Source organism: Halichoerus grypus, chromosome 2, assembly GCF_964656455.1.
Source record: "Halichoerus grypus chromosome 2, mHalGry1.hap1.1, whole genome shotgun sequence".
Lineage (NCBI taxonomy): Eukaryota > Metazoa > Chordata > Mammalia > Carnivora > Phocidae > Halichoerus > Halichoerus grypus.
In genome coordinates, this window is record NC_135713.1 from 132,454,058 (window position 1) to 132,475,139 (window position 21,082).

Sequence of the window (21,082 nt, forward strand, 5' to 3'; positions counted from 1 at the left end):
TTTCGCTTTATCTGTCTAGTGAGAGGAAGTCAGCTTTTCGCTTTACCCCTGGTTTCATTTACATTATAAAAATGACAAGCAGTTTACCCCAGTTTATCAGATAATCCCTGCTGCTTTCTAAACAAACATTCCAGCCTCTCGGAGTTCTTTCTCGAATCCTCCTTCCCCCGCCCCGAACGGCCTTGAAGTCTTGTCTGGGGTCTGGACTCAGCTGGCTCAGCCCGTCCTGCACATCAGTAAGAGCTGGTGCCCATGAGCACCCCATTCTCCCTCTATCCCATACCAATTTGTTTCCTTTTTTAGACAAATAATGAAATATTCGTCTTCCTGGAATCTTGTATTTACTACCATTCCTAACAACTTTCAAAAATCTCAAGGGAAGAGAAATGGGATTGTGAGATGCTTTGAGGACTGAATTACAGCTTTTCTTGGGAGGTTGTTGCTTTTGTTCTCTAGCATAGTATTAAAGATTTTAACATTTGCTATTGTGAGAGTGATATGCGTTCCCTTTTTCAAAATGAGAAAATACTGAAAATCGTAGAAAAGAATAAAAGCCACTCGTGGTGTTTTCGTTTGTTCTGTTGTTGCTGTTGTGTTACTGCTTCAGTTTCTGAGAAACACCCCACAACCTTTGCAGACATGTTAGGCAAACTGGTTTTTTAAAACACCCTGATAGGGTATTTGCATGTTGCCCTTCCCTCCCCCTATGTTGATTTGAGCTACCTGTCCTGGGTTGAGGGGCGGCAGCGGGGATTTAAACTCTTGGGGAAGACTCACCAGTTGTTAACCTGAGCAGAGTTAAGAAGGACTGTTTTATGGTAATTCATCCATTATTTTTTGTGCCATCACTCTCTATGAAAATCACTTTTCCCCACAGAAATGAAGCATTGGTAGAATGACCCTAGAAAATCAAGCATAGGTATTTAAGGAGGGGAAAGGGAAGACGTTAAGTTTGGGGAACAGATGGATAGGAAAGTGACTCTCCCTGTGTCCACAAAATATAAATTTATCCTGAAGACCTGGAGTAAAAATAATCTTGCATGTTATTGTGGGCACTCTGTGAGGTAAAGGTTAAGTACGTACCTTGATGAAAAGATGGGTCATGATGTGGCAATGTCTCTCTGAAGAAAGCCATGGGACTCTTTCCTGAATCAAACTTTGAAGAGTGAAATTTCAAAAATTATATCAATATTAATGGGGAAAAAGCTAGAATTGACTTTGGAAAGTACTCTTTTGACTTTACCAATTTTTAAAAAAAAATTTTTTTAAGATTTTATTTATTCACTTGAGAGAGAGAGACAGAGGGAGCACAAGCAGGGGGGGAGACAGAGGGAGAGGAAGAAGCAGACTCCCCACTGAGCTCGATCCCAGGACCCTGAGATCATGACCTGAGCCGAAGGTAGCTGCTTAACCATCTGAGTCACCCAGGCGCCCCTTGACTTCACAAATTTATTCAATTTATACAAGTTCCTTACATGGTCAAAACACAACAGCCAAGCAATACCAAATTAGGGGAAAACCAATGGGCAAGAGTAGGACAACTAGTAAGACCAGAGTTTTAAGGCAAAATATTCCTGAATTTAATCATACAGTTCAAATAACAGTTACCTAAAATTCCAAATGATAATCATTTCTATTGAAGTTACAAACAAAAAACATATACATGCTAATTTAACATCGACAAATTAACAATGAGATGCGCTACGTTGTGTAGTAACAGGCATAATGAGGTGATGAAGAGAAAACACTTTATATTTGTTTTGCCTACCAAAATTTCTCACTTTAGTGAATTTGTAGCAAATTAGCCCAAAGAGAGTCTCCTCTCTCCTCCTGTTTATTTAGGGAACACGCTGGCTATTACTTTTTCTTGCTTAAACTTCTTTGGAAGTTATTGACTCCTCACTGTCTTGATAACCTCTTTGTATCTGATTCTAAAGACTTAGCCAACATAAACTGGGGGAGTCCTTTAAGTAACCTCAGGTTTATCTGTCAACTCTCTTCAGTGATATATCTGTTCTCTGAAAAGAAAAGGAATGTCAGATAAGGAATGATAGTTGTTAAGTAACCATATCCTTTAGGTTTTAACCTAAAAAAAAGCAAGACACCTGTGTGAGGTCTGCGGTTGTGCACAGCATTTTTCCCTCTGGAAGAGTAACTGGTTCCCTGTAAGGATGTGGAGTAGAAGCAGTACACTTGCGGCCTGGATCTGGTGTCTGAACAAATGGAAGAGGGACCAAGATTCTACACTGTGCTGTTGTTTGGTCAGATGAAGAGAAGTAAGGGAGAAAGGGACACATGCCATCGCAGTTCCCAGGGAAAAGAAATTTTCCAAAGGTACAACAAGAGGAGAAATTTTGGGTGGTAGTGGAGTGCTAAGAAGCTCGAGTGGTGTCAGGGAAAGACATTGCAGGATGGGTGTCTGGCTCAGGTCATGATCCCAGGTTTTTGGGATTGAGTCCCACATCAAGCTCCCTGCTCGGCTGGGAGTCTGCTTCTCCCTCTACCCCTACCCCACTTGTGCTCTCTCTCTCTTTCTTTCTCTCTCTCACGCTCTCTCTCAAAGGGATAAATAAAATCTTAAAAAAAAAAAAAGGAAGGAAGGACGGAAGGAAGGAAGGAAAAGAAAAACAACACATAAAAAGCCCATTCCACTTTCTTGGAGTTTACAAAAAATGGTCTTGATTCACCCCATAGTCTAGTGGGTATTAAATCGAAAGGAATATTCATCTCTTACACCTACACTTTGTTTATCGGACTATAAATAATTTTTTTCTGGGATAAATTTTGCAAACTATAACCAAGTCCTTTGAAAATATAGAAGAAAAAAATTGAGGCAGTTTGTGAATTCTGACCATCATGAATTTTCTTTGACTTAAAGAAAGTGTGTTCTAGATCAGATTCATACTGCTATCTACTATGTGAATATTCTTCAGAAGTCAAATTTGTTTTTATACAAATAAAAATATGAATGTAATATCAGCATATAACATTGCAGGCTTATAAAAATGCCATGAATTTTTAATGATTTTTTTTTTTTCAGGAGAAAAGGAAAACCAAAAATATGCCAACATTTCAGTACCCAGTTGATTTTTCTCCAAGAACAAGTCAAGCAGCATAGATTTAATTTTAGTGTATAATAATAATGTGAGTTAAATGTGGCTCAAAGTACTGCCCTGCCCCATACTAAATGAATACTCACTTTGATATGTTCTCTTTTAGTAGCTGCCTCTCATATGTGGACAGTGTGTCATTTAGGCTGGGTTGTAGGCAATATAAACCAATTCTGACTTAAGCAAAAAGGGAATTTGTTAGATGAAAAGGACAAATCATAGACTTGAAGACAAGTTGCTGGTCATTGGGGCTCCAGGGAACATGACCCAAAAGCCACTCTCTTTAGGATGCCACTGTTGGGATAAATCTCAGCCTCCATAACCAAGTTTCTCCTTAAAAAAATCAGGTTAGCAAAACTTGGGTCAGATGTCCATTTGATTAACAATTCCCCTGATGGTACACATGAGGAGGGAGTGTAGGGTGCCATTAGAAGAATAGGAATGGGCAGGAGAAAGCAACAGATGTCCCCTAAGAACAACTACCAGAAATATACCTGTGTTGAATATTGATTGTGGAAAAGTGAAAGCATTAGTATTAGCATTGACAACAGAAGAATTTCCTGCTGACTTTGTTTCCCTAAATGACCTCCAAGTAGATCCTCCACCTCTGAATACATGGTAATAAAACCCTGAAATAAGGATGCTGTATAATGGCCGGAGATGTCTGCTTACCTAGCCACATTTAAATACTGGCTTCATATTTGCCTCCTCTGGAGGATTTATATGCCCCTTTCCTGGCTTTGTACTGCTGCCCCCACCCCTTTATCATCTTTCTGATTTTCAGTATGATCTTCATTAGTTCTTCATTTCCCCGCAGATTACTCACCAGCCTGAGTGTCCTAACAATGCCGACCTACAGCAGCAGTGACTGAGTTTTAGTGTCTCATGAAACAACCATCTTAACCAGTGTGGAAACAAAATTCCGATCTAACTATTCTCTAATCCTTGGTGCCCGGGCCCTGTCACCTCAGCTATTGTTGCTAGACTCCATATTGGTCTGACTATACATATATATATATATATATATATATCTCAGCAAAATCTAATTTTGTGTGATGCAATCAAGAAACGTCTAGGTACAGACTAAGCAGCCTTTCAACTATGTTTGTTTGGGCACTTGAAGGCTGGTCTACTTTTGAAATGGCTCCCTGAAAGACCAAATGGGGAAAAGCCAAGAACTCTGGGCAATACTTCAAAAGTCAGCAGCTGTTCTGCACTCCCAGTCAATCCCAGTTTGCCACTTGGCTGCTTACTGATGAGCTGCTTGTTTGATAGCACCATAGTGTATTCCCTGGTTCACCCATTGGCTTACCAAGCTTTGGGCAGAGATCTGGTACCGCAGAAGCTTGGCCTCTCTGCTAAACAGCTTGTTATAAAGGAAAGAGAATTTGATTGGAAGTCAAGAGTCCAGTTGCAGATTTGAACTTTCCCTAATTACATATATGGTGTTGGGCAAGTAACTTAATATATCTAGGCCTTAGGGGTTTGTTGTTGTTGCTTTTGTTAACATTTTATTATGGGAATTTCAAACCTATGCAAAAGCAGAAAGAATAATATAATAAATCCCACGTACCTATCATCTACTTTCAGCAATTCTGAACTTCGATTTATTAAACTCTGCTTCACCTACTAGATTACTGTGAAACAGATCCCAGACTCATATCATTATATCCTTAAATATTTCAGAGTGTATCTCTAAAAGATTAGAACTACTTTGTTTTTAAAAGTCACAATACTAGAGGCACTTGGGTGGCTCAGTTCGTTAAGCAACTGCCTTCAGCTCAGGTCATGATCCTGGAATCTCAAGATCCAGTCCCAAGTTGGGCTCCCTGCTCAGCGGGCAGTCTGCTTCTCCCTCTGATCCTCCTCCCTCTCGTGCTCTCTCTCTCTCATTCTCTCTCTCTCAAATAAATAAAAATAAAATCTTTAAAAGTCACAATCACATTAGATACTAGAAGTAATAATAACTCAATAATATTTTCAAATATCTAGTGTTCAAATTTCCTGACTGTAACATTTTAAAAAATATTTTTTTAGGGCACCTGGCTGGCTCCGTTGGTAGAGCATGCAACTCTTGATCTCGGGGTCATGAGTCTGAGCCCTACGTTGGGCATAGAGATTACTTAAAAAACTTTTTTTCAATGTTCTGTTTTCCTGAAGGGCAGGTGCAGGCAGCTAGGTGATGGCAAGAGATGTTCACTTGAAGATCTTGCCCTGACTGAGGGTTTTGCCCACATGCTGGAAGGCCCCCTCCCAGGAAAAGTACTCTTGAACCAGTGTCTGGGTCTCCTTGCTGCCAGGATCCAGTTTCCGCCATGTATATGACTCGAAGTCCACCTGCCAACTTGGACTCAGCAGAAAGGCAAGTTCCTGGCCTCAGATGCCCCAGACTCCAGAAACAGAGCTGCTATTGTTGGTTCCAAAGAGGATGACACTGGCAAAGGCATTCTTCCTCAGCTTGTCCAACCACTGGAACATTCCAGTGATAAGGTTGCAACTCATGAAGTTCTGAGTGAGCTCTTCAGGGAAGTGGTACTCTGCGTACCACAGAGACCAGCCATCCTTATCAAAGTGCTCCCAAAAATACGGGAGCACCACAAAGACAGTCCTCATTGGAGTACTTGGCGCTTAAATTCTCCAACACAAAGGTACTCTTGGGAAGGTGAGCAGAGGGGTCCTTGGCCTTTGGCTCAGCAGCCAGTGTCTGGTCACGTTCATCCATCTTCTCCCCAGGAGAAAAGGGCAGCAGCCTTTTTCTCCTCTTTCTACTCAGCCTGGCTTCTCTTCCTGAGAACCTTTCTCTTTCCATGGGGTGTCCTTTTTAGGCTGGCTTTCTGCAAACTTTATAGCGACAAACTGGGCCATCTTCTTATAGAGTTTCACCTCCCCCAAGACAGCTCTGAACTGGGGCTGGTTAATGCAAGTGAGGAGCCAGTGGTTGGTATTGGGGAAGGCCTGGCAGAAAGAAGGCGCCAGGACCTGTTACTAGAGCCAAAACAGAGTGCAGACAACTGTGATGTCAGCGAGGGTCACACATTTGACCACCAGCAAAAACCTCATCTTCAAGTGAACATCCAGTAGCCCCAGAATTCGCTTCACTTCCCCCTTTGCATTCTCTGTGGCCTGATCGTTGTGGTGCATGATGCCCAAGGTGGGGAACACCCAGGTGCTGGCTGGGGGCACTATGTCACTATCAGCAAAGCTCACCCACCGCACCTCCTGGGCTGCTGCCTCTGGAGTACTTCCCTGTAGCTCTTCATTGCTCACCTATTAGGCAATGGCTTTACCCTCAAACACACAGAATCATCGTCACCCTCAAATACTGGAACTTGCCAGCAGGAAATTTACGCAGAAATTCAGGGGTGTAGTTGGTTTGGCCAAAGTGGAAGTGGGGTGGTGCAGAGAGCACGTAGACCTGAGCCCTGCTCTATGAGCAGCAATGAGAGCCTTGAGGGCCCTCCAGTTTTCAGGATATGTGTACAGGGTCCCAGCTGCCATGGTGATTCCACAGAGAAAGCTTTTAGCTTTAAAATTTTTTTAAATTAATTTTTTAAAATTTAAAATTTTTTAAAGGATCAAAATGAGGTCCAAAAATTCAATTGTTGAATTTATCTAAGTCGATTTTAAACTATAGATTCTCCCTCTCTCTCTCTTTCTCTCTCCTTCAACTTATTTGGGGAGGGGGGGAAGTAGATCAATTGTCCTGTAGAGATTCTCATTGTGGACTTTGTTAATTGCATCCTTGTAATGATTCTTAATATATTGTTCTGTCCTCTGTATTTCTAATAGTTAGATCTACAAATTTGGTCACTTTAAGTACTAATTTTTGATAAAAATGCTTCTAAGGTATTGTGCACTTCCATTAGGAAGCATATTATGTCTAGTTGTTTGTCCTTTTGAGTTGTTAGCAGCCATTGATAACTATTGTCTAGATCCATTATTTCAAAAGGGGTTGCAAAATAGTGATATGATATTTTTAATATACCTTCTTCATTTACTAGCTAGAGTACTTCTATAAATCTATAAATAGTAGCTTCTTGCAAACTATTTGGTTACCCTGCAGTGTAGAGATATGGGAAAGGCAGGATAAATGCTTGAGTCTTTCCCTGTATTTACAAGTTTTAAAAAATAATGAATCATTTTTCTAGCATCTTCTCATAGAGAACAATGAGGGGTTTTTTGTTGTTATTTAAGATCATTATGCACTTTTGGGTTTAAACATATTTGATGCACTTTAACCCATTTTGGTTCTTATTCTTGTAGAAGCCCATATCAGCTAGTGGGAACCTCTTCAGTTAGTCTAATAAGGAGAGAACACATAAAACTCTATGTTTGCAGAAGACATGAGCTATGGGAAAATCCAAAAGAATTGACAAAAACACTCCTAGAACTAAAAAGTAATTATAGTAAGGTCATAGGATACAAGATTAATATATAAAAGTCACTTTCCTATGCACCAGTAATGAAGAAGTGGTATTTAAAATTAAGAACACAATATCAGGGTGCCTGGGGGCTCAGTTGGTTGGGTGACTGCCTTCGGCTCGGTTATGATCCCAGAGTCCTGGGATCGAGTCCCACATCAGCGGGGAGCCTGCTTCTCCCTCTGACCCTCTCCCCTCTCATGCTGTTTCTCTCTCTCTCTCAAATAAATAAATAAATAAAACCTTAAAAAAAAACCACACACACACAATATCATTTGCATTAGCACCCCTGAAAATGAAATACATAGGTGTAAAATCTAACAAAACATGTACAACACCAAATGAGGAAAACTTAAAAACTCTGATGAACAAAATCAAAGAACTAAATAAATGGAGAGATAGTCCATGTTCATGGACAAGAAGACTCAATATTGTCAAGATATCAGTTCTTTCAACTTGATCTACAGATTCAATGCAACCCCAATCAAAATCCCAGACATTTATTTTATGGATATCAACAAACTGAGTATAAAGTTTCATTATTCATAAAAGACAAAAGACCTGGAATGTTCAACACAATACTGAAGGAAAAGAACGAAGTTGGAAGAATGACACTATTGATGTCAAGACTTACTGTAATTGTAAACTTCTGCTCTGCAAAAGACAATGTCAAGAAAATGACATGACAAGCCATAGATTGGGAGAAAATATTTGCAAAAGACATATCAGATAAAGGACTGTTATCCAAAATTTATAAAGAACTCTTAAATTTCAACAATAAGAAAACAAACAATCTGATTTTAAAAATAGGTCAAAGGAGGAGGAAGAAGAAGAAGAAGAGGAAGAAGAAGAAGGCGAAGGGGAAGGGGGAGGAGGAGGAGAAGAAGAAAGTATTATACCTGTCAAGAAGGCAAAGCAAAAACAGCACCTCTCTCTGTGCAATGCTGGAAGTTGAATGGGGACCAACACACAAATCCATGAGATTTTCTTTAGTGCTCTTTTTTTAATTTTCCAAATGAGAAAGCTAATAATACAAAAACTTTAAGTCATCAGGAGTCAAATTGTGATGATAATCCTGTTTAAATCAAGCCTGAAGGAATTAAAATAAGTATATGTTTTATAATTTTGAAAGTATTCTTTTTGAAAAAAAGTACTCTTAAGGTGTTCTGGAAAATGTACTTACGTGTAACATCTCCATTTTTAGTGATTGTGGATAAATGATGTGTGACTGTAACTTCCTCCTTGGTTAAATTATAAGCTATTATATATCACAACATGATTGAATAGATGTCATTTCAAACCAAGCCCAAGATAAATGACCCACATTTCAAGTTAAGCTTTTTACATGTTGAAAGAAGACAATAATCTTGGACCCTGACTAAAACCCAACACAGAAAGACTGATGTATCACATATTCTAAATATCATTGAGTCAAAGGCAATGAAATTTGTTACATACTATGATATTTGAGAATGTATGTGAGCTTTTTAAATGTACTCCATGGTTCAGTACTATTAAGTCCTGATCCATCCAGTTGATGCATCACGTCATCAACCTGCCAGGAAGCCTTTGGAGAGCCATTTGTCCCTGGATCCAAATCAAATATGTACCCTGACTGTTAAAAAATATTTTGTGAGACTCAACAACTGAACTATCTTTGATAGGACTGCCAAATGAATTATGAGAACAGTTGACCACTTTGGACCCTGGGGCAATATTACCAAAAAGAAAAAGAGAAAAATATGTTCTTTCTAGTTTCTGATCTTATGCAGAACAAATGCATCATTCTTTCTGTTATGAATCTCAGTTGAAGTCCAAGGCTCGTGCACTCTTCTTTTTTGGAACTTAACAGGGTAGAGATGTCATTTATCCTGTGTATCATTCGAAGGGGCATATACTCAAAGTTGATATGTAACATTATTTCTGAATCACAACACAGTTGAGGCTTAGGAGAGAATTGTTGGCTCCTGACTTACCTGGGATCACCTCTCAGCATTACCACTTAATAGGACCCTCCTCTTTCAAAGTGGGGTAATAATATCTATCTTTTGTAATGGCTGTCAAGGTCAATGGTGAATGCTAAGTTTTGTGGGGTTTTTTGGTTTTTTTTAATTTTTTAAAGGATTTTATTTATTTGAGAGAGAGAGAGCACAAGAAAGGGCAGCGGAAGGCAGAGACAGAATCAGGCTCCCCCTGAGCAGGGAGCCTGATGTGGGGCTCTTATCTCAGGATCCTGAGATCATGACCTGAGCCGAAGGCAGCCGCCTAACCAACCCAGGTGCCCGAATGCTAAGTTTTTGACATATTGTGGGCACTCATAAAAAAGACAGCTTTTATTACGATGCTCTAACAACAACAGGCTTTTTCTAACATTGCTAACTTAAAGTCTTCTGAGGATCAGTGTATGAATACGATTATATATAAGACAGTGGGGAACAGTCCCCCAGGTAATGCCTAACCTGCCAAAGGCCTTCAAAAACAAAAAAGCAGCAAACAAACAAACGAAAGCAGCAACACAATCACAAATAAACAATAACAACAATAAGAAATCCACAGTGCCACCCACGTCAACCCTGTCTGCCCCTTGGTCCCTAAATATTAAAATTTAAATAATGTATTTAGGAAAGAATCCCCAGAAATTATTTTGCCTTTCGGTAACTTTATACCTCAGATATATAAAAGAGACTTTTACTTTCTTTCTTTCTTTTTTTAATGAATAGCTTCTGAGTTCATCTGAAGCATCCCCTCACTCCTTTGACCAACACATTAATAATTCTACACATTCCTACTTTGCTTTACTGCTCCCAGGCTGATTCAGAAAACATGCACACTTGGCTATTCACGAGGAGCAGTGTTCAGTTTCTCTGACTACCTGAATTCCCAGAGAGTCAACAGAAAGAGAAGGGAAAGGAAGCACAGACTATGTTTCATTTCCATTGGGCTTCTGCTGAAATGCTGTGATTTTTCTCCGGGCCCAGCCCCAGGCCACTGCGTGAAAGGCTAGGACTTCCCGAAGACAAAGACTTCAATTTTGGTTTTATTGCATTTCTTTGTATTTTATTATTCCTCTGCATCCTGCTTCAGGAAAGTTTTGGGAAATACAAACATCTTAACGCTGGGAGCCAAACTGCTTAAAACAATTACTTGGTTTTTAGTGGGTATTTAAAAAAAAAAAAAAAGATTTTCCTCTTGCAACTATTTGGGAGTTTACTTTCTTGCAAAAGTTGGGCTTTCTGAAAAATTTCCATTGGCAGTCATCCAGGGTCATAATGACTTCAAATTAAACCCTCAAGGGTTGCCCTTTCTCTTCTTGAGCCACAAACAATTCCTTCCTCTGAGTGTTAGACTCAGTTTAACTCCGCAAACTTCCAGAAGCAGTGCACATGGACACAGAGGGCAGAAATTCAAACTTCCAACTTTAAAGAGGCTGTCAGGACCTGGCGTTCTCAGCCCTCTCTGAATCCCTGTTCTTCTGAGTGTGAGTGCACACGGGAGGTCAGAGAACAGCTGTTTGCCTAAGTTGTGCAAGGCTGGTAAGGAATTTCAGGCAGGTGTGTAAATTATTTTATCCAAAAATGTATCTAAGGGCAAAACCTTGATCAAATATTCCAAAGAAATGACTCAAGATAATCGAGCTGCCTCACTAAATTTGAAAACATTGGCACTTTCCCAGAATTTCTTTCACCTTACAAAGATACTGGTAACAGTACAACTTTATGTTTACAAGTCTACCAGCCAGAATTATTTTAATTTTACCTAGAGTTTTTTCAAGCGACGTTTCTCCAAAGCAGTGAAGATTATTGGAGGTAATCTCACAAAGGGAACCTCTGGGATGGGAGGGAAGCAGAAAGCAGCTTAGCATTTTTCCTTGTCTTCACTACCCTCCCTGCTTGCCCTCCCCCCACCTCCACACCCGCCCACCCCAACTCAAACAGGTTCTAATTAAGGCAAAAACCTATCTATCTGAAGAACAAGCTTGAGTTTCACCCAAGTAGTAAGTCTTATGGGACAGGGACATTTAAAAAGGCAGACTATTCGTAGGCACCACAAATGAAAAGCCAAGTTTGGTCCTTGGAATTGCTTGGCTGAAATCGCTTTCTCTTGTCTGAAGGAGTAGAGATCAGATGTGACTCAGACTTGCTTTCGAGCATTTTGTTTAGGAGTCTCTCAGCTCTTGACTGTGTGGAGTCCCTTAGATTTTGTCTTTCTTCCGAGTTTTGTGGCTCATTCGCCTTTTGGTTGTGTTGCTGATAATTTGAAGGTATCTCTGGTCCCCTATGATTTGGCTCTTAAGAAGATTTACAGGTGGGTCTCTTCAGTCATGCCCCGAAAAGGTGATAAAATTTTAAAAATCTATTTGGAGGCCACACCATTTAACATAATTCCACTTCCGTGTTTCCTCACCTTAGACATATAATCCAGTAAGCTATTTTATAGAGGCTAAATATAAAAGGACAGTGGTACTCTAGTATTTCTTAACCTGTTATTAAGAGCACAATATTTTAACAGGAATGAAGACCCAAATGCAAATTTCTATTCTCTTTGTATAACATTTACGCAATAAAGAATGAACTGAGTACATGATTTTTCATTTCTGAAGTACTAGGGCTGGTAATGCATGGAGCTTCCAGAAGCAAGCATTAATCTATCCAGCTGCTAGGAAATGAAATGTCACTTGGAGGAACTTGTTCTCACTGGCACGTTCTTTCATGGAATTCTCCATCAAAAAGCAGGAGCAAAAGTAATTCTTTTTCCAGCTGCGTTATATCATAACACACCTACCCTTTTTCATGTGTTCAGACTTAGTTCCTGCACAGGGAGCATACAGGAGCTTCTGTTTTTCTTTTTTTTTTTTTCAAGATTTTATTTATTTTGAGAGAGAGAGAGCACGAGGTGGGGTGGCGGGGAGAGGCAGAAGGAGAGGGAGAAGCAGCGGCTCCCCAGGGAGCAGGGAGTCCCATGCCGGGCTCGATCCTAGGACCCTGGGATCACGACCCGAACCGAAGGCAGAAGCTCAACTGACCGGGCCACCCAGGCACCCCCCGTTTTTCAAGAGTGTTTTTAAATATTTTAAAAATATATCATTGCTACAAACTCCTCAGTATACCTGTTTATCTGCAGGTCTTGCGAGCCAGCTGAGGCTTATAAACTTATTTAGCCTTACGGTTCGTCAGGGTGCATAGGTGCCTCCTGCCGGAAGGGTGGTGAGGGGGAGCTCTGTGTTTCCATCCAGTCTCTGCCTGTTATGTTCCGGGGCCAGGAGAACTTACTGGTAATGCCCCATCCCCCTCCTGGTGCCTCCCCCCATTGCCCCCCCCCCCCCCCCCCCGCCCTTGTTGTACTGCAGCTAGGGCCTGGGAAACCAAGGAGCTGGGTTATTAGCATTCCGGGTTGCCTCCTGATGAAGACCCAGGATTTGCCTGTGAGTAAACAGCTTAATAGTGTAAAGGAGGGTATTGTGGTATTAGTGAAGGCCTATGCTAATTGTGAGCCTTCCTTCCTGCTTCTTAACTGAGCTCTAGGAAGCTGAGAGCCAGATAAGCGACCTTTCCACTGAAAATGCCTTTCTGGGGTGCCTGGCTGGCTCGGGTGACACAGCAGGCCATTCTCGATCCAGGACTTGTGAGTTCGAGCCACATGTTGGGTGTAGAGGCCACTCAGTAAATAAATACACCTTCCTGTACCTTTGGTTGGATATTGCATCAGGATGGAGAGCAAGAAACAAATAAGGCCCTTCTAAATAATAGAAAGTGAGTCGTGTTTTACTTTAAATAGAACTGGTTTGGGGCGCCTGGATGGCTCAGTTGGTGGGCATCTGACTCTTTCAGCTCAGGTCATGAGCCCGGGGTCATGAGATTGAGCCCTGAGATGACTCCGTGCTGAGCACGGAGTCTGCTTGTCCCTCTCCCACCTCCTCTGCCCTCCCCACACCACACACACTCTCTCTCTCTCTCTCTCTCGCTCTCTCCCAGATAGGTAGAAAGAAAGAAAGAGAGAGAGAGAAAGAAAGGAGGAAAGAGGGTTTCAAACTTGTGACCACAGAATCCTTTACCCAATTTCTCTGTTGAAGAAAGTGAAGCAGAGTTACATCTCACTTAGCATCTTCTTTCAGAAACATAAGGCCCCTTGAGAGGCGACCCCTCAGAGCCCAGGGCTTTGTTATGTTTCTATCTCAAAACAAAATCCTTGCTAATTTTTAAAATTGGTTAATCACTCTATGATTCTCCATAATAAATGCAAAAGCCAGGATAATAGTAAAGAAAGACATTTTAGTAGCTCTGACAGGAGATGAGTTTGAACCCTGTCTTCCCTTATGAGGGGAAGTCAATCTTTCCCCACATTTCAGAATTTTTAGGCAGAGTGATTTTTTTGTTTTTAATCTTGATAGATGTGTGTGTTCCTCAGAGGTGACTTTCTCTACATCCCTTTCAACACCATCCATCCACAGAGAAGCCAGCCTCTTCAAGTCAATACGCGTCATCTTTAAGTTAAGATCAGCTGGGATCCTAGCTTGGGACTAGTCTTCATGAACTAATATATCCTATTTTTAATCTCTTAGCATTGATTTTTTTTAAGTAGTCTTTTAACTTTTATTTTTATGCAATGGGGAGTAATAAAAAGAATATTGGAGCCAGAGTCAGAAAACTTGGAAGTTGCTATCACGACCAAAGAAATAACATTGGTGAGATGTCTTTGAAAATATAATGTATTATTCTTTGATTTATCAAGTTCTATTTGTGCATATTACATGTAAATGATGAATCACTAAATTCTACTGAAACCAATATTACACTATATGTTAACTAACTAGAATTCAAATAAAAATTTGGAATAAAAAACCAAACAAACAAAAAAAGGTATATTCGAGGGCCCGTTATGGGACAGACACTTCTAGGCACTGGAAATACACAGAGCTTACGTTCTAAAAGAGATGAATGGATAGGTAGATTGGCTCTTGTTACTATTTATATTACATTAACACCATCACTATTAAATAGAGAAACTTTGCTTATTTGTGCTGTGCTGAACATTTGAACTGTGAACATAGGGAGTTAGAAGTTGGAACAGATGAAGACTTGAGTGTGCATCCTGGCTCCCTATCATATATTAGCTGAATATATCCACAAGCAAATCATTTCATCTTATCAAGGACATTTCCTCATTCGTAAATGTGGGACAGTGCTAATACTTAACTCCCAAGAGTGCTATAAATATTTTGAAATGATGGAGAATGTGTTCTTTGCATCACACAGTACTATGCAATACTATACATACTTAGTCCTACCACTGTGAATACAGTGTCTTCCCACAGAGAAGCACAATGTACCATCCTAGTTTTATCCAATTTAGGATTTCTCTTTTTCCTAAACATGGTAAAAAAAAAAAAAATAATAATAATACGTAAACTGTCAACAGTAGTGTCCACTGTTCTAGATAACATGAATCATGTTCATGTGACAATATTTAGGCTACATGCATAGCTATGAATTGGCCAGTGTTTTGCCAACAACAGCATAAATGACAACTATTCACATATCAGTCCTCTATTGTACTGATTACAAGCTTGTATGTGGGGATGATTCATGGTTTACTTGCTTTTCAAGTCACAATTTCAAGTAGCGTCATTTGTCTTCTATCAGCAATTCATACAGACCAAGAATCCACGTGCTGATCTCTTGTATTCACATCATTTCTAGTCTTGAACAGCCTCTTTCAGACTGCAACAGCTTTAAAGTAAATAGTGCAGATGGCCTTTAAAAACAACCACAAGAAAACCTTTCACTGATGTCTCTTTCATCTTCATAATTATTTTGCCCAGTAGAGCGTCTTGCTCAATGCTAAGTGCAAAATAGTGTCTTCAATAAATTCTGTCCCATGAATACTGTAGAACATATTACTGTGTGTTTGTATTTTACACATCAAAGGCCAATCCAATTCCAGGAGACCCACATGAGTTAGAAACAGAGATTTGAACCACTTGAGAGAAGATGATAGAAAGAGGACAGCCTTTAAGATGGGCATTCATTGGGCGCCTGGGTGGCTCAGTTGGTTAAGCGACTGCCTTCAGCTCAGGTCATGATCCTGGAGTCCCAGGATCGAGTCCCGCATCGGGCTCCCTGCTCAGCAGGGAGTCTGCTTCTCCCTCTGACCCTCCTCCCTCTCATGCTCTCTGTCTCTCATTCTCTCTCTCTCAAATAAATAAATAAAATCTTTAAAAAAAAAAAAAAAAAAAAAAGATGGGCATTCATTGATTTGTGATTTCCCCCAGGAAGCATGTTAGGAAATCTTACTATGTACCAGGTTCTGTGCTAGGAACAGCAAGACACCGAAGACACATTAGAGCCAATTTAGTGAGGGAGTGAAGGACATAAATAATTAGGAAACACACACATAGGGCTGGGGTGGGGGGGGGAAGGGGAGAAGGGCATGAGGAAAAGGCATGGGAAGGAAGAAAAATAGTGCAACCCAGAGTAAGCAAATCCACAGAGAAAGATTTGTGGTGGTCTACTTGTGTTTTGCATAAATAACTAACTTATTCATTGAAATAAGGGATGTTGGAAGAGGAGTAGGTTTGGAGTGAGAGTGGAGGGAAAGATGATGAGTTAAGTGTTGTACAGGTTGGATTTGAGATGCTTTTTAAAAAGAGTTTATTTGTTTATTTGAGATGGAGAAAGAGCACGAGCTGGGGGAAGGAGCAGAGGCAGTGGGGGAAGCAGACTCCTCACTGAGCAAGGAGCCCAATGTGGGGCTCGAGTCCAGGACCCTGGGATCATGACCTGAGCCGAAGGTAGACACTTAAACAACTGAGCCACCCAGGCACCTCAGACTTGAGATGCTTTTGATTTATATTTAGTAGTTATGTAAAGTGAAGCTCACTTGTGAGCCTGTGTGTAAGAGAGAATTAAAATTATGAGTATGGTAAGATCTCTTAGAGAGGATATGGTAAGATGAGGGCAAAGATACAGAAATAAACCTTGAAGAACTCTCAACTGAAGACTAGGTGCAAGAAGATGAGCCTGCAAATAGTACAGACTGGGAGAGACCAGAAAGGAACAGTAAGAGGAAGAATGAAGACTACAGTAAGTAGTCTCTAGTGTCCAATGCTGTTGAGAAGTCAAGATCAAGATTTGGCTCCCTGGAGGTCTTTGCTGACTCTAACCAGTTAAATATCATCCATATGCTGATGACTCCCAAACGTAGAACTCTAGTCCAGCTCTTTCCCAGAGTCATGCCCCTGGTTGCATATGGAATATCTACAAGTCATCCCAACCTTAGCACGTTCAACAGAGAGCTGCTGGTTCTCTTCCCTACACTTGTTCCTCATGCAGTCTTCCTCATCTCACTCTCAGCTCCCCACTTCAAGGTGCTCAGGCCAAAAAATACTTGGCATTATCCTTGACTCTTGGTTTCCTCTCCTACAACTCATCCAGTCTGCAACAAATTCTGTTAGCTGTACCTTCACAGTATCCCATCCTCCTGACCACATCTCACCACCTCTTTGTGCCAACCTCCATAGTCTCTTCTTTTTACTCACAGCTTCACTGAGATATAAGTCACATACCATGTAATTCATCTGTTTAAAGTGTACAACCCATTGGTTTTTAGTATATTCACGGAATTGTGCAACTGTCACCATGGTTAATTTCAGAATGTTTAGTCACCCCAAAAAGAATGACACTCTCCATTCCCTCATCTCCCTGGTTCCTGGCAACCACTCACTTACTTTCTGTCTCTATGGAGTTGTCTACTCTTGACTTTTCACATAAATGGAATCACACACTATGTGGTCTTTTGTGACTGGCTTCTTTCATATAGCATAATAATTTCAAGGTTTATCCTTGTAGGATATATCAGTACTTCATTCCTTTTTACGACTGAATAATAATCTATTGTGTGGCCATATCACAGTTTATCCATTCATCAGCTGATGGACACTTGGATTGTTTCTACCTTTTGGCTCTTCTGAATAATGATGCTATGACTATTTGTGTTCTGTTTGAAGATATGTTTTCTTTTCTCTTGGGTTTGTACCTGGGAGTATAATTGCTGGGCCGTATGGTAATTCTGTGTTTAAGCTTTTGAGGAAATGCCAGATTGCTTTCCGACGTGGTGTGTGTCATCCCTTGGCAGGAATATTGCATCAGCATTATTTCTGTTCTTCTTACTTCCGTCCTTGTTCCCTGACTGTCCATTTTCAAACATCATTTGCCTGCTCAGATCCCTCCACTGAGTCCTCATCTCACTCAGAAGAAAGCTGAAGTACTTACAATGATCACAAGCCCCTACGCCATCCAGCCCCATATGACCTCATTGGTTTTATCATCACACTCCCTCTGCTTCTTCTTCCCCCTTTCTGGAATAGACTTCCCACTATACCCATGGAGTTTGTTCCTTACCTCCTCAAATCTTTATTCAAATGTCTCCTTCTCAGTGAGACAGTCACCACTCCCTAACTCCCTTTCCAGCTTTGTGTCTGTGTGTTTGGTTTTTGCCCATCAAGCTTACCACCTTTAAATGTACTATGTGGTTTTTTAATTTGTTTTTTATCTGTTTTCTTCCACCTCGAAGCTAGCTCCATTGAGTCAGGCATTTTGAGATTTTGTTCCATGCTGTACCCCAGGGCCTAGACCATCTAGTAGGATTAAAGAAACCTTGACTGAATGAATGACTGAATGTGCATGTTGAGCCTGGCAGTCCTGCTGGTGTAGACAGAGTAGTGAATGAGAATGAGGATGTGAGCTATTGAGAGTCAATGACACATCCAGTGAGGGGGTGAGTATACACCAACCCATCTGCTTTCTTACTGTGCAGAAAGGCTCTGTGCTTCTAACTAAGGCTGGCTCTCCACATGTTCCCAGGATCCTCTGGGGAAGAAAAAGTGTTTGTCTACCAAGTGAGGTGCAAATAGTCAGGGGCCTGGAAATGGACTGGTAATAGATTAACAGGAGAAAAGACATGGTTTAGTTTATAAGTGTCCTGGGAGTTGCTCAGTGTTGAGAGATTCACTGAGAAGCTGGAGGTAAAGGTTTATATACCAACTTAACAAAGAGGGGCAGGCTTACGGTTTCATTGGGAAGGTATGGAAGATTCTGTTGATGCTAATGGAAATGGACAGTCTATCTCTTTCTTGGTCAGAAATTTCCCCATGGGGGCTGGGGGGGGTGGGAGGGGACTTCACACTTCCTAATGTTAAAGGTCAGTCTTCTTTCAAACAGGAAACTCCCTGGGGGGTTGGCAGGGGAGAGGGCAATGGCAGCTGTATTTTCAGGAGCTTCTGTTTAGATAATGTTTCTTTCTGTGGCTTGTAGTCTGTTCAGATGTTTTCCGTTTAAAATAGTCTTCAGACCACTTTGGTGGGCTGCTAATTCCTACAGTCCTGTCCCTTTTAGCCTGTGCAGATGGGCCCCCGTGACGCACATCCAGGGGGCACCACTCACGCAGAAGGCATGTGATGCTCTCCCCTGGAGCTGAGTGGCGCAGGACTCCGCTCAAGGACATCACTCCTGCAGATGTCCCCCCGTCAGTTTTTCCTTCTCAACTGCATCATCTTGTTGCATACAAACATGCTGTTCTTCTGCCCAGTTTTAAATAAAAGAAAATAAACCCTTGGCTTTAATGGGAAAATGTAAATATGTGCTGGGTATTTGCTGATACTTAGGAATTCCTACGGATAGAGTCACTGGAGACCCTTGCCCTCGGGCAAGAACAGGAGACCACACAGATGCAATAAACACAGAAGGCTCTGTGTTCATCCTAATTATAAAAAGTTCTGGCTTCTTCCGCAAGCCCCAGATCAAGCTTGCTCAGAGAAGAAGATAAAAAATAAAGGTTCAGATCAGACAAGGACACAGAGAGAGTGGGGTAACAGCCCAAGGAAACAGTCTTAGGACTGCTAGGAATGAGTTTCCGTGTGCATAGAAGTAACACTATGAATGGTGATGGCCAGGAGCTTTTGTTATTGTCTTTGAATAAAACATTTAAAACTGGAGGAGAGGGGAAGGGTGTATCCATACAATAGTTATTTACAATACAAAATATAAAGTGTTTTGTTTCAAAAAAGGGTTGACTTGATTTTGAAAACACAGTCCTATGAAAGTGGTGGTAGTCCTAGATTTAATCTAGTGAATCATAAAACAGAAGTCACCAAAGACTTGAAGAACTAGGCTCAATAATCAGTCCTCAGCATTGACCGTGTCACCTACCAGAAACAAATAGCTTTGGATTAAAGAGTAAATACAAATCAACTAACTTGTCTCATTCACCAAATACCATAACGATGCTCTAAACAGCCAATCCCCGGGGCGCCTGGGTGGCTCAGTCATTAAGCGTCTGCCTTCGGCTCAGGTCATGGTCCCAGGGTCCTGGGATCGAGCCCCGCATCGGGCTCCCTGCTCCACGGGAAGCCTGCTTCTCCCTCTCCCACTCCCCCTGCTTGTGTTCCCTCTCTTGCTGTGTCTCTCTCTGTCAAATAAATAAAATCTTAAATAAATAAATAAATAAATAAATAAATAAATAAATAAATAAACAAACAGCCAATCCCCAAGCCATCTTGAGGACAAGAATGGAAATTCCAGCACTTAATTTACTTAATCTTAGCAGTCTTAGACACTTACCAGCACAGCCATGAATTTAATAGTCCTGTACTTCTCTCTCTTGTGTTTTCTTACACAAAGCTAATACATTTTCTACTTTCCTCGTTAATTCAAGGTTAACTAATGTGTTTCTATAGATAGATATCAGCAAGGTTAAAAACATGATAAAAAGATATTTTTATGGCTGTCGATATGGTGTTACTGTTCTTCTCAGGGAGGGATTGATTTATCAAAGGACCAAAACGTGGGTGGGTTAGGCATTCTTGCAACAGTGACCTTCTGAGGGTCCTGTGGTAGAAAGACAAAGTAACAAAGAAAGTTTCAAGTTGGAACTCACCCACAGTGAGGAGCTGCTCTGACTCATTAATGTGCTGAGGCCAAGTTTCCTAAACTGCCAGATTTACTGAAAGCACAATATCTGCTGGGGGCCAGTCCTAAGCATAGGCATAGGCCTGCCAGGCATGGACTCTCCTTATTGGAGGCTGAGACAGATACTGTTGTATAATAAAGAAGTTGGCTGGCCTTTGTCCCTGGCTCCTGGGAGGGAGCCTCTAAACCCTTGGAATTTCCAGAATGAAAGGTATGTCTTTGTTATTCATGGTGGGTGCCCTGGACCACACTTGAATTTGTCCATGAGGTGATTCCTAATGAGCCCCTAAGTGTCAGAATGGGGCCTGCCATGCTGGAGAGAACAACTCTGTGATGAGAGAGTTGAGGCTTTGAGCCAAGCGTTATAGGTCCAGCTTCCCAAGAAGGGGAAGGGGCCCTCAAGGTTGAGTTTACTCACAAGACCTGTGATTTATTCAGTCAAGCTATGTAATGAAATGTCAATAAAAACGCTGTACGTCGAAAGCTCAGGTGAGCTTCCCAGTTAGTGATGCATGTCATTGTGCCAGGAGGGAGAAGCCTTTTGAGGACAGAGAACATTTTAGTTTGGGATCCTCTCAGACCTCACCCT

The 21,082-nt window shown here is 41.1% G+C and overlaps 1 protein-coding gene and 1 pseudogene across 1 annotated transcript in view; one reads left to right on the forward strand and one right to left on the reverse strand.

The window, feature by feature from the left end:
- Positions 1-21,082, forward strand: part of LOC144381148 (uncharacterized) — a 638,603-nt gene that overhangs the window by 492,265 nt on the left and 125,256 nt on the right. The gene's annotated exons all lie outside the window — the stretch shown is intronic.
- LOC118522901 (elongation factor 1-gamma pseudogene) lies at positions 5,293-6,614 on the reverse strand (annotated as a pseudogene).